We start from the raw sequence: 13,792 nt of genomic DNA, 5'->3' as shown, positions 1-13,792 counted from the left end.
TTATTATTATTATTATTATTATTATTATGTATTATTATTATTATTATTATTATTATTATTATTATTATTATTATTGTTATAACTATTTCTTACCAATGTTTATTATTGTCACACTAACATTACTTATCCAACTTTCATTATTTACTTTCATGTTGTTTTATGGTCTAGATATTAATGTAATAACTGTGTAAGCAATTGTATTCAATTAGAATTAGAGCCTGGCTGGGCGGAAGAGAAGGCCTACTGGCCTTAGCTCTGCCAGATTAAATAAATAAATTACTATTATTAAATTATTATGTCGTCACAACTTACAGGTCTGAGTTGCTTCTAGCAGAAAATATCGGTGTCATAAATGTAACACGTAACATAAGTAACGTGTTTTTTAAAGCCACTGTTTGAATTCCGAAGTTATCCAGCGTGTTATCTCAAAAATAACTTTTATATTCCATCGGCAAGTCTATCGTATTATCAAAAATGAGTCCGTTATATGGCAGTAACAATTTTTAATAGCCTCGCAATGGATATAAATATGAAACCCAAAACATAAGATTATTTAGGGCCAAATTAAGGGTATATGTACGTGAACGACCACAAATATTATCAGAAAATGCAGGCTCTAAATTTCTAAAATTTTTTAAGAACATGAACTCATAATTGGACAAAAATAACAATGTACCGCAACAAGGCTTATTAGAACTTAAATATATAATAAAAGTATAAAAAAGGTTATTAATAATATTTTTCAAACCAGTTTTATCGAAGTATGAAAAAAAAATCTGCAGTTACATCATTTGGTAACCATAACATTGTTATGGTCTCTCTGACTCTTTAATATTTTTCCTGCATGTAATAAACATTTATTTCTGAAAAGTAGACTACTCTCAGACATGTAGAGTTGTTTATTTTAATACAATTAATTTTTTATTTGTCCTATATCAAATATATTATTTATATAATGTTTTGTGACATAATTTTTATATTTTCAAAGAAATGGGCATTATTGTAGTCTGCCTTTTGCATAAATGCAGTTAAATCAGTGTACAAAATTTCAGAATTCTATCTCTAATTGTTATGGAGTTATGAAATAATGTGTGAAAATTTTGAAATTTTGGAAATTTTAATTTAAAGTAAAAAGTGAATTCTAAAAAAAATATTATTAGTAACCTTTTATACTTTTATCAGATATTTAAGTTTTAATAAGTCTTGTTGTGGTACCTTGTAAATTTTGTCCTATTCTGAGTTCATTTCCTTATAAAATTTTAGAAATTTAGAGCCTGCATTTTCTGATAATATTTGTGGTCCTTCACGTACATATACCCTTAAAGAAGTACCTAATTTTTCATGCCTTCTATTCTGTAGGTGAATTCATGACATTCAACAACGCTTCATGAATATTTCTGTTTTCTATTAAGTACCTATTGATACTAAAATTTTGCGTTGTACTAGTACACTATATTTTAAAACCCTTCTGTATATATTTCAACTAGACTGTGACTATAATAAAGACTTTATAGTAATGTTAAGATTTTTTTTTTCGTTTGACATGTTCCATATTCTAACTGTGAAGCAATGTACGAATACCTTGGAATGTAAATACAATACAATACAAGTAGGTGTGTAATAGAAGTTTCATCACCTAAATGCAGTAGTTGTGTAACGAATGTATTTACAAAAATTTTCATTGGTGCTATAAAGTCCACATTGCATAATCCAAGTGGATAATTGAGTCTTCAATTTTTTTAATTTTCATTATGGTCTAAGGATATTTGTGTAAACCTATGTATATATTTCAGATTTTATTCCATAAATTACTATGCATTTAAGATACATTTTTCATTACAGTATATTTATTTTTTTGTTCTTACTGTTTTGTTTAATTATCTGAGTTTCGTTTACGTACAGACTGTTAACTGGTATGTGGGAAGATTCTGCAAAATACCTAGAGGATCGAAAAACAAGCAAACAAGTTCGTGTAGGCCTAATGTATAGTCAATTTGACTTTGTTTTCAATTAAAAGGTGCATGTTACTTTGTACATGTTTGCCTATTGTAATTTTATTTTTAGGCGTTTGTTTGCAAATTCCAGGCAAAATTCTACGGATAATGCTCAAAATGGCCACTATGGGTTCTAATACAAGCTTCTCAGTTACCCACCATGGACTTTTTCACTCTTTCCCATATTGCAGATGTCTTGTATCTGCTGAAATTTTTCTTCAACATGCTGGAGAAGAATGTCAATGTTCTAAATAGGTCTTGAATACACGATTGCTTTGAAATGTCCCCATAAGTAAAAGTTCAAGTGATTTAGAGGTCAGGGGAACGAGCGGGCCAGAATGTTGGTCACCCACGACCATTTCATTTATGAGGGAATCGCTGACTTAGAATGATTTAAGGAGAAAGAGAGAAATGTGCTGTACCCCGTCATGTACCTCGAAACTTTCACTATCCCTTGTTCTGAGTTGCTAAGTAACAATAATGTGTAGACACAATTTTGTTACAAGGCCTACTGACTTAATAAATGTGACCCACTAATGTAATAACTAAACCACATGAAATTAAAAGCCTTACCTGTAATTAAAAACAAAGGGAAATTTACTACATATTTACATGAACTTTTTTTTTATGTTCTCTAGCCATTCTCCAAACGTTTTCAAGTTTTCTAGACATTATTTAACACTCTGTATAGCGCTATGGAAACTGATGCAGTTTTCAAGAATTGCACTGACATTTTTTATTTTCATATCTTACTTTTTAGTGTTATTTTTAGGGTTCTAAAATGAATGAGTATAATTTAACTTGTTTTGTATGTCATTGCTTAAAGAATGAGAAACATCGCAATGAGTTAATTATATTTGAAATTTGATTTGTAGTTTCTTCAGCTTATAAGAAACTAAGATTAAAATATTATGGTTCGTAGAAATAATGTGCTAGAATTAGAGCATGCTACATATTTCAAGTTTGTCATAAATAAAATAGGTTCAGTTTACAAGTGATATAATTTGTAACATATTTATTGGTCGTCGTTTGTCACAATAAAATGTTAAGACGCCAGTCTTCTGCTGTCTTTGAAGTGAAGCATTTGATGTTTGTCCTATAGAGTCAAGGTCTGCTATAACTTAGCACTGTTGACACCATCAATATGGAAAATATAGGCCTACTAATTATGTAGAAAAAAATTGCATGATTAATTATTTACAAGAAACCATGTCTGAACAAATCTCTATTACTAACCAAGTTGCCTAGTAAGTTTGCGTTTGAATTCAATTTTATTTCGACAGTCCCTGATGCTAGCTGGTAGCGAGTTCCAGAGTCTTGGCAGGGCTATTGTGAAAGAGGATGAGTATAAGGAGGTGCGATGGGATGTTATTGTTAGTATTGTTTCATGGCGAGAGCGTGTGTTCAGACTATGGTGGGAAGAAAGGCAAGTGGCAAGTGAAGCGAGACGACAGGTACGAAGGAATAGAAGAGTTCAAGATTTCGAAGAGAAGGAGAAGTGAATGTAAAGTTGTTTTCTTATCTAGTTTAAACCAACCTATTGCTTCCAGGGATGGGGTAATATGATCATACGAGGCACATCCAGAAAGTAAGTTTCCCTATTAAAAAAAAAGAACACACACTTTCAGGCAAACATTTATTGGCGACAGGTACAGCAATGTTTCAGCTATTTTTCAACATAGCCACCATCAGAATTGAGACACTCGTCGTATCGTGGGATCAACTTTTGTATCCCTCTGTCGTAGAACTCTGCCGCCTGTGAATGAAACCAGCGTATGACAGACGTCTTCAGCTCTTCGTCGTTGCCAAAACGCTCACCGGAGGACAGGAATTTCTTGAGGTGCAAGAAAACGTGAAAATCGCTGGGAGCAAGATCAGGACTGTAGGGTGGATGATCAAACAACTCCCAGCCAAATTCCGTCAAAACAGCTGCTGTGCGCCGAGCCGTATGTGGACGAGCATTGTCATGGAGGAGCACAACACCTGCAGTAAGCATTCCACGCCTCTTGTTTTGAATGGCACGTCGCAATTTTCGCAGTGTTTCACAGTAACGGTCAGCGTTCACTGTTTCACCTCTTGGAAGGAAGTCAATGAGCAGAATGCCCTTCCTGTCCCAGAACACCGTGCACATCACTTTCCGTACAGTCAGGTCTGTTTGAATTTCGTCCTGACCGGAGATCCACTGTGCCGCCAATGCATTGACTGCTGCTTGGTTTCCGGGGTGAAGTGCGAAATCCAAGTCTCATCGCCCGTGACGATCCTGTCGAGGAACTCGTCGCCGTCATCATCGTGATACCGTTGCAGAAATGTCAGTGCTGCTCCTAAACGTTGCATTTTGTGTTCGGGTGTCAGGTTTTTCGGCACCCACCTGGCACACACTTTTTTGAACAGCAGGTGCTTAGTGACAATCTCATGCAACAAGGATTGCGATATCTGCAGAAAAGGCTGCTCAGCTCCGTAATCGTGAAGCGACGGTTCTCCATGATGCACTGCCGCACCAGCTCAACACGATCGTCATTGATGAGGGACGGTCGTCCACTGCGCTCTTTATCATGGACATTTTGACGATCTTTGGAAAACTGCCTACACCAGCGACGCACCATCTTCTTACTCATGATGTTCGACCCATAGACCTGATAGAGCTGCCGATGAATTTCAATTGGCGCAATGCGGCGGCGGGAGAAGGAATAAGAGCTTCCATTTCGGACCACTGCTGCCACGCTACTGGCACCAGGCGGGATCTGTCCGACTGGCATATGATTGATACGTCATAGATCTGTTACGCATGCGCAATTGACACGACTAATTACGTTTACTTTCAAGGGGAAAAATCGGGAAACTTTTTTCTGGATGCGCCTCGTATTTATGAACATTTCTTACAAAACGAACACACAAATTATGAGCGTGTTGAGATTTCGTTTTGTTGTCGCTGGAAAGGTCAGTTAGTAAAATGTGAGCATAGTCAAAATAGGGAAATACATGCGTCTACACAAGGGACTTTTTTTTTAAGCAAGAGGGAAGTCGAATCAATTTCATGACATCAACAATATATGACCTTATTGTAGGAGGTGTCTAAATACATTCACTTTTGATTCTACAAAATCACATCTAGGCGATGCGTACTTTTGCCCTGGCTCCTGAAATATTACACTTATAAGGGAAAGTATTATTGGAGCAGCAATACTAAAATAATAAAAGACAGTCAAATGTGGAATTACTTTTGAGCGGGGACTGAAGGCCCATTCACAATGAAAAATAAACATAATGTAAACGTTACGGTAAAATCACATCATTCATGATGGAGACATAAGCATAATCGCAAAGATACTTGGTAACCATAGAAACATAATAACGACGCCATTTCCTCATATATATAATATATTCGTTGTTGGTAACTCTATAGCATCTATTAGGTCCTTTATGGTTGTGCTCACAGATGGAGTTACTTGTCAACAATGTGACGCTGAAACGTGCCTAGGTTACTGCCCAGCGACAGCCCTGATGTATTTTTATATTTGTGATGATTGGTTAATTAATATTAACTTGGCACAATCACATTCATACAAATTTCCAGACTCTAGACACCCAGGGAATTCTTCCTCTTCAAGAATCGAACCCGGGACCTACTGATCTGGAAGCCAGCATGCTGACCAACAGTCTATTTCCTCATATTGTGTCGTGATGAGGCTATAGTAGCGATCCTGGTGGCTAGCAACTATCTATGGATGCATATTTCAACAGTCTATGTTTGCATATTTAGTAAGTATAGAGCTTCGAAACTGTATATACTAAACTGTGATATAAGCATGAAAGTTTGGAATTCGGAAACTTTGATGTTAACGTCTAACGGCAATGTTAATGTCAGTGTTTATGTGAATCATTGTGAATGATCCCATTTGGTAACCTGGCCGCAAACTTCTGTGCTTATGTTACGGTTATGTTTAATTTTCATTGTGAATGGGTTTTAAATCACTGTCGAGAAATCAGAGGCTTGGCAGTGGTTAATGAGGAAAACGCGTCGATAATACAGAGCTAGTCCCAAAGTGGAAAACGGCCCAACTTATGTATTACTTAGAAATGTCCATTGTCGCAGCAATTTCATGTCCTCAACAGAAATTAATTATTGGTTTTATCTCTGGCATAATTGTAATGTTCCTTGGAAATTATTCTTATCTTTATTAAATAAATTTTTTAAATTAGATAATAAATCGGACAATACAAGGAAAGATGTTAATATAGGCGTATGCATTAAAATATGGAAGTAAATTATATATCCAAATCCATGTATTGTGGGTCCCTATCACCACGGCATGGCGCGTTCTCAGGTTGCGGATCGAGGAAACGGCCTCCAGATATGGAGGGTAGCTGTGAATATAATGATTAAGCAGTCGCGGACAGCCGATGAGGGGTGGTCCTCCAGCTTGGGGGTTGGGCGAGGGGCTAACAATCCATCACCGTAAAATACAGCTTGGTACGAAATCTAAAAATAATCTCGGAATGGGACTGATTCTCTGGCACAACCACAGCAAAGGAATAAGGTTACGAGGTTTGGTACCTGGAATATTACAAGTCTATATAGAACAGGAGGGTACCATTAGTAGCATAGCTAGATATAGAATAGACTTTGTGTGAGTGCAGGAGGGTAGGTTAGATGGGATGGCATAACACAAATAGGAGATTACCTGTACTATGGGGAAGGAAACGATAATCACCAATTAGGAACAGGATTCTTTGTTCATGAAAGAATAACATCAGCAGTAAAAAAGGTCGAATTTATCAGTGACAGGTTTTCATATTTAGTACTTAGGGTAGATGTTGCGATATCGTAGTTATAAGTGCTCACGCCCCTATAGAAGAGACAGATGACCATATAAAGGATAGTTTCTATGAGGAATTGGAACAGACTTTTGATCAGTTCCCTAGATATCACATGAAAATTTTTATTGGGAGATTTCAATGCTAAAGTAGGACGGGTGAATATTTTTAAACTCACTATTGGAAAAGAGCCTACACGTAACTAGTAATGATAATGGAGTTAGGTTAGTCAACTTTGCCACATCAAAAAATTTAATTGTCAAAAGTACAACGTTCCCCCATAAGGATATACATAAATATACCTGCACTTCTCCATATGGATTGACACATAACCAGACAGATCACATCTTGATAGATAAAAGAAGACATACTAGTATAGTAGACATTCGGACCTTTAGTGAGGACAGACTGTAATTCTGACCATTATTTGGTAATTGGAGAACTAAGAGAAAGACTATCAGTAGCCAAGCGAGTAGAGCAACAAGTTAATATTAGAAGATTCAATATTCCGAAATTAAAGGATGAGGAAACTAAGCAACATTATCAGGTCGAAATTTCAAAAATAGGTTTGCCGTATTAGCAAGTTCCGATGAAGTTGAGGAAAAGGTAGATGTTAATAGCGTGTGGGAAAATATCCGAGATAGTTTCAGAATTGCAGCTGAGCAGAGCATGGGTAATTATGAAACTAAGAAAAAGAAACCGTGGTTTGATGAAGATTGTTGCATGGTAGTAGAAAAAAGGAAACAGGCAAAATTGAAATTCTTACAGGATCCAGTTGAGACGAATAGAGATAATTGTTTCAACAAAAGACGGTAAGCAAACCGTACACTTAGGAATAAGGACAGAAATTACTTGAAGGGAAAACTGAATGAGATAGTGAGAATAAAAACATTAGAGATTTATATAAGGGCATAAAGGAATTTAAGAATGGATATCAGGCAAGGGTAAACGTAATCAAGGATGAGAATGGTGACTTGCTTGCAGACTCTCATTGAATACTGAACAGATGGGAAAACAATTCTGGGCAACTATTAAATATACAAAGGCCAAATAGAAATGATCGGGACGAAACTTAAATGACGTTTGAGATGGACAGGGCATGTAGCACGTATGGGCGAATCCAGAAATGCATATAGAGTGTTAGGTGGGAGGCCGGAGTGAAAAACAACTTTGGGGGGCCGAGACGTAGATGGGAACATAATATTAAAATGAATTTGAGAGAGGCAGGATATGATGATGGAGACTGAACTAATCTTGCTCAGGATAGGGAACAATGGCGGGCTTATGTGAGGGTGGCAATGAACCTCCGGGTTCCTTAAAAGCCAGTAAGTATGTGTGTGTGTATGTATGTATATATATATATATATATATATATATACACACACATTTAAAAGTAAAAGTCTCGAAATATGCAATGTGGAAAATAATGTTGCCTTCATTTGAACTTAGAAACCATGACCGGTTAACATCTATTTTTCTTTTTTCAATATGCTGTGCAATTGCGTGAAGTTTCGCGTTCTAGTTATCTTACTAAAAATGTTTTTTATATCAAAATATGACTATTAATTGACATTAGTCTACAATTTTTCTACCGTAGAATGCGAGTAAAACCTACTTTTTGAGAAAGACTAATGGAAACTAATAGAGACATATTCAGGGTAGCGACATAGGGTAGATTGTCATTTATTTAATCCTTTTCTTTCATTGTTGTCATTATTATTATTATTATTATTATTATTATTATTATTATTATTATTATTATTATTACTACTACTGCTGTTATGATTATCATCATTATCCAGCACATAAATGTCAATAAATAGATAAATTAATTAAATAAATAAATAAATACGTAAATAAATAGATAAAAATTATTATTGTTATTGTTATTATGCATAAATTAACAGTTACAGGCCCCTAGTAGTAGTAGTAATAGTAGTAGTGGTAGTGGTAGTGGTAGTGGTATTTGTAGTTGGTAGTTAGTACTTAGTAGTAGTAGTAGTAGTAATAGTAGTAGTAGTAGTAGTAGTAGTAGTAGTAGTAGTAGTTAGTACTTAGTTGTAGTAGTAGTAGTAGTAGTAGTTAGTACTTAGTTGTAGTTGTAGTAGTAGTAGTAGTAGTAGTTTGTGGTATTGTAGTAGTAGTAGTAGTAGTAGTAGTAGTAGTAGTAGTAGTTAGTGATGTTAGTATAGCAATAGCCTAGATCATATATATCCAGATTGTTCGGCGTTATAGGCTTTGACGTTAACACCTATTGTCAGGTTTACTATGCTGCCATCTAGTGGTTACATAAGGAGTCTCGTCATAACTCCCATTTGAATTGCATTAGCGACTGTACTGTCATCTCATGTTCGTTTACGGCGGACGGGTGGCGATCCTGGCGGTTGGTCTCTTCAAAGTGCAACCTATTTTAACATAGGAATGAACAATCTATATGTGATCTGGGGTACAACTAAAGTATACTAGTAGTACCTTCTCTTTCTCTCAGCCAGTATTAGAACAATAGTAAATATAAGAATGGCAGAAATAGCCCAATAGGTACAATATACAACTAATGATACTACTACTACTACTACTACTACTACTACTACTACTACTACTACTATTAATAATAATAATAATAATAATAATAATAATAATAATAATAATAACATGAAAACAAGATTACTTGTACAGACAAAAAATATTAGTAAATTGATATATCAAATAAATAATTATAATAATAATTGTAATAATATTTATTATTATTTTTATTGTTATTATTATTATTATTATTATTATTATTATTATTATTATTATTATTATTATTATCTGAAAGTGGGAATAATACAATGACTTTGAAGTAGAAACAGTAAGTAATCAACACTAGACTTCGAATTTGAGGTACATAAACTCTGAAGTTATTTGCACACAGGATAAAGAATGTCTGGCCATCCTACCCCATTATAGGAGAGGAGGCCTAGTTGATTCATAAGTGGTGCCATGTCGGTATCACTTGTTAGGTTGAATCCTGTCTTCGGACAGTTGGCTAAACAACAAGCGATAATGATAATAATAATAATAATAATAATAATAATAATAATAATAATAATAATAATAATAATAATAATAATAATAATAATAATAATAATTGTGGTTTGTGTATACAAATTTTGAGATTTTTCCGGCAATTCCTACACCTGTAATGAAAATTACGCATTTATTGGACTTGATCTCACTGAATAATCCTTCATTGGGTTTAAATTACGGACTGATATTTAACAGAAGAGGAGAATTGTGTATACGAGTTTTTAAATTTATTCCAGTAATTTTTATGCCTATAATAAAGAATTATACCTTTACGTGGCTCGAACTCCGGAAACAGTGCCTTCACTGAGTTCAAATTACAAACTGGTATTTAATGGAAAGATTCATTGAGTATACTAGTTTTTCTATTTTTTTCAGCAGTTCCTTTGTACCTATAATAACGAATTACATATTTACAGTTCTTGAACTCAGGATGAAATGCCCTCACCGGGTTCAAACTACAGACTTATTTATCAGAAGAGGTGCATTGTGTATACCAGATTATTGCAGCAGAGTTTTATACTTATAATAAAAGAGATTTATGGGTTCTCGAACTCAGTAATTTATTGCCTTCGAACTAGCTACTACGTATTATAATTTTTCCAGTCTCGAACTCTGGAAACTACGTCGACGGCAGTTCCATAGATGAAGCTGTAATCATTGCAGAATAACTGCCGCTTTTTTATGTTCGGCTCTTGTGAAAATGTGTATTTGTTTATGTGTGTGTGTGCAATGCCTACCCACTTCCCTTACGTGATTCGGGTTACGCCAACGGCACGTGGTGTTCCCATGCGTTCACTCATCCAAGTATTGACCACGCCGAATGTTGCTTGACTTCGGAGATCGGATGAGAACTGGTATTTTCAACATGTTATGGCTGTTAAATATGTACTTTTGTTGTTGTTGGTAACTCTATAGCATCTATTAAATGGTTTATGTTTGTGCTAACAGATGGAGTTATTGTCAATAATGTGACGCTGAAACGTGTGTTCAGATTACTGCCCAGCAACAGTCCTGATGTATTTTATATTTTGTTGATTGGTTAATTAATATAAACCCGGCACACTCACAATCACATTCATACAAATTTGCACACTCTTAGACACCCAGGTAATTTTTCTTATTCAAGAAAAATTCAGCAGACACCCAGGTAATTTTTCTTATTCAAGAAAAATTCACCGAGAGTGGAGCCTGGGAATCGAACCCGAGACCTCCAGATCTGTAAGCCAGCCTGCTGACCAACAGACCACGGAGGCACTGTATGCGTATTAAGTGCAATTTCTCCCTCATTCCATTACATGTGTAGATCATTTAAATAAATCTCATTTGATAGAGAAATGTGTAAGTACCTAACCTAATGATAGAAATATACTGCATATGCAACATGAAATTTTCAACACTTGCATAATTGTTATCTCTTGCGCATAGTACGCTTAGTCTAACATCTAATATATAAAAGTGAATGTGGGTATGTATGTTCGCTATACAAATCTACACGCTTTGACCAATATATGCCAAAGTTTGCACATTTAACCTTCATAACCAGGAGAAGAATATAGGCTATATTAAAATTGTTAAAATGGACGTTAAATTAATTAAAACAGTAAAAAATAGAAATAAATACGATCAAACATTCATGTATAATACTAAAATGCAATCTTCTATAGTCAATTGTTCTTTATTATTGTCTGTTGTATTCAACATCGACTTCCATGAGGCCATGGAAAAAGCAAAACGATATAAAATAACATTGTAGATACATCTTGAAGGCCAAAATGTGGACAATTCATGCAGTAAGTATCCTTATGCAGTCCAGAACCGTATTATGTGTTTCTCGAGACAGTTGTAGATAGTGAGCAGACTGTGTTTTATCAAACGAATTCTTAAATTCTTTGAAATCACAAGAATTGCCAACAGATAATATAATACTTAATATTGAATCACCAATTGTACTATTGCGAAATATTGATCCACAAGACTTATGCAATGGAATAGGAATTGGTGTGAAAAAACTCATGACAAACGTAATAGAAGTGACAGTATTAACTGGCAAAACGAAAGGAAAATATATTTTTATCCCAGATATCCTTATGATAGCCAGTAACATGCCATTCGATTTTAAGCAACTGCAATTTCAGTGCAACTAGCATTCGTAATGACCGTAGTAAAATAAAGCTCAAGGATAGTCGCTCAAAGTTGCAGACATTCACTTAAATCTCCGTGTTTTTCACATTGTCAATAATTGCGTAACTTGCTTTCGAATGAGCACACCTAAACCTATATACACATTTATACAAAAGACGGGAAAACGAATTGTATGCATATGAATGATATTTTTGTCATGTTCCTAATGTAGTATGTGAATATACGTAAGCCCACTGAAAATAAGACATTAATTTACATTTTCTCTATTTTTGTTCATTTGAATTGATTGGGATGCCGATATTTTAAATCCAAGATTTGGACGGCTATCATTTCGATATACTACTTAATTCTAAAATATATATCTTTCAAAATATTATTGCCCATGTCCAATAATGTGTTATCTGTGTAATCAGGTTGCCAGTGTAGTATGTCAAGCGTTGTGGAAAGAACGGTCACTTTATTTTCTATAACATAGGATGTCTTTCAGAATATTATTATTTATGCTGAACAATGACTTCATGCAAAATGATACTCTATCTGCATTCTGTATATAAAATAAAAAGTAATATATTTAATATGTTCTGAATTTGTTAGATATAATATCTTAAGTAATATTTAAAAAAAGGCCGGGTATGATATAAGCGGGCGTACAGCTGTCAAGGTGTAAAAAATATTCCAATATAAATTGAATTACATACGTATATATTGATTCTTTGGGACAACCGATAGATAAATTTAGGCCCACTATGACACCCCAACGATTCAGACTGGGAACAAGAGAATTCTCTAATTAGCATCAACTGTCTCTGAAGTTCAAGTGAAAGCATACATAGACATGAAATTACGTGAAATGTATGTCAGCACAGCTTCAGTTAAATGTACAGATCTTATAATTATTTTTTCTCTGCCTCTGTACAACGTCACATTTGTGGCGGGGGGGGGGGGGAAGGAGACAGCAGAAAAATTAATGGTGTTTAATACGCTGACAGCCACCACTAAGATAAAGCACTTGAAATTTAGCGGTAACTGACCGGCAGAGATAGATAAACAAAACAAATAAATATATAAATTTAAAACAAAGTTGAACGTCAGGCACATGATAAAATATTTTCTTTTCGGTGCTTGATCTACAATTGTTTTAAATTTAGTTAAACCTGGCAGGCATTTGGCTAAGTAGTATTAATTCATGTAAGTGAAGTTAAGTAAAGATTCATCTTTATGTGCGAGGAAAGCTTAGTAAAACAATTCGTTTTGGTTGTCTATAGTTGGGTTTCCGAAAATTTTAACAAACAGTTCATTTGAAAACAGAAGCAGAAAGGAAAACCCGGGCAACGCCGGGTACTTTCAGCTAGTTACTATATAAACACGAATCATACTATAGAGTTTGGTCAGCCAGGTCTGATGCGTAAGCTTGTTTAATATCTTTGGGGTACGTCGTGCGATCTGGGAGACACATAAGTGTGACCCAGGTTAGCCCTTCCTTGTGGTGGAGATCATCTTGAGTCCTTTCAAAGCTACGTGAGACCAGTGCTGACTTTCTTCTTCGTTGCTTTGTTTGTAATGAAAGACAGTCCGAACGGTGGGGAAAACATAACTGGTCAATGATGGAAATTTAAAAATAAAGTTTCCAAATTGTATATTAATATATTGAATTAGTGCATAATTTCTTAGCTTTTTTCTGTACTTCCATTAATTTAACAAACGAACGCTGGAGAAACGCTACGAATTTATGCTTTAATTCAATAGCAATATCAATACTACTGATAATATTA

At 34.8% G+C, this 13,792-nt stretch overlaps 1 pseudogene; it reads right to left on the bottom strand.

Moving 5' to 3' along the window:
* Window positions 1–10,641: 10,641 nt before the first annotated feature.
* LOC138703850 (5S ribosomal RNA) lies at window positions 10,642–10,760 on the bottom strand (annotated as a pseudogene).
* Between the last annotated feature and the right edge of the window lie 3,032 nt (window positions 10,761–13,792).

Source organism: Periplaneta americana, chromosome 7 (genome assembly GCF_040183065.1).
Source record: "Periplaneta americana isolate PAMFEO1 chromosome 7, P.americana_PAMFEO1_priV1, whole genome shotgun sequence".
In the NCBI taxonomy this organism is placed as follows: domain Eukaryota; kingdom Metazoa; phylum Arthropoda; class Insecta; order Blattodea; family Blattidae; genus Periplaneta; species Periplaneta americana.
The sequence above is the reverse complement of the archived record's forward strand: the minus strand, read 5'-3'. Positions and strand labels throughout refer to the sequence as shown.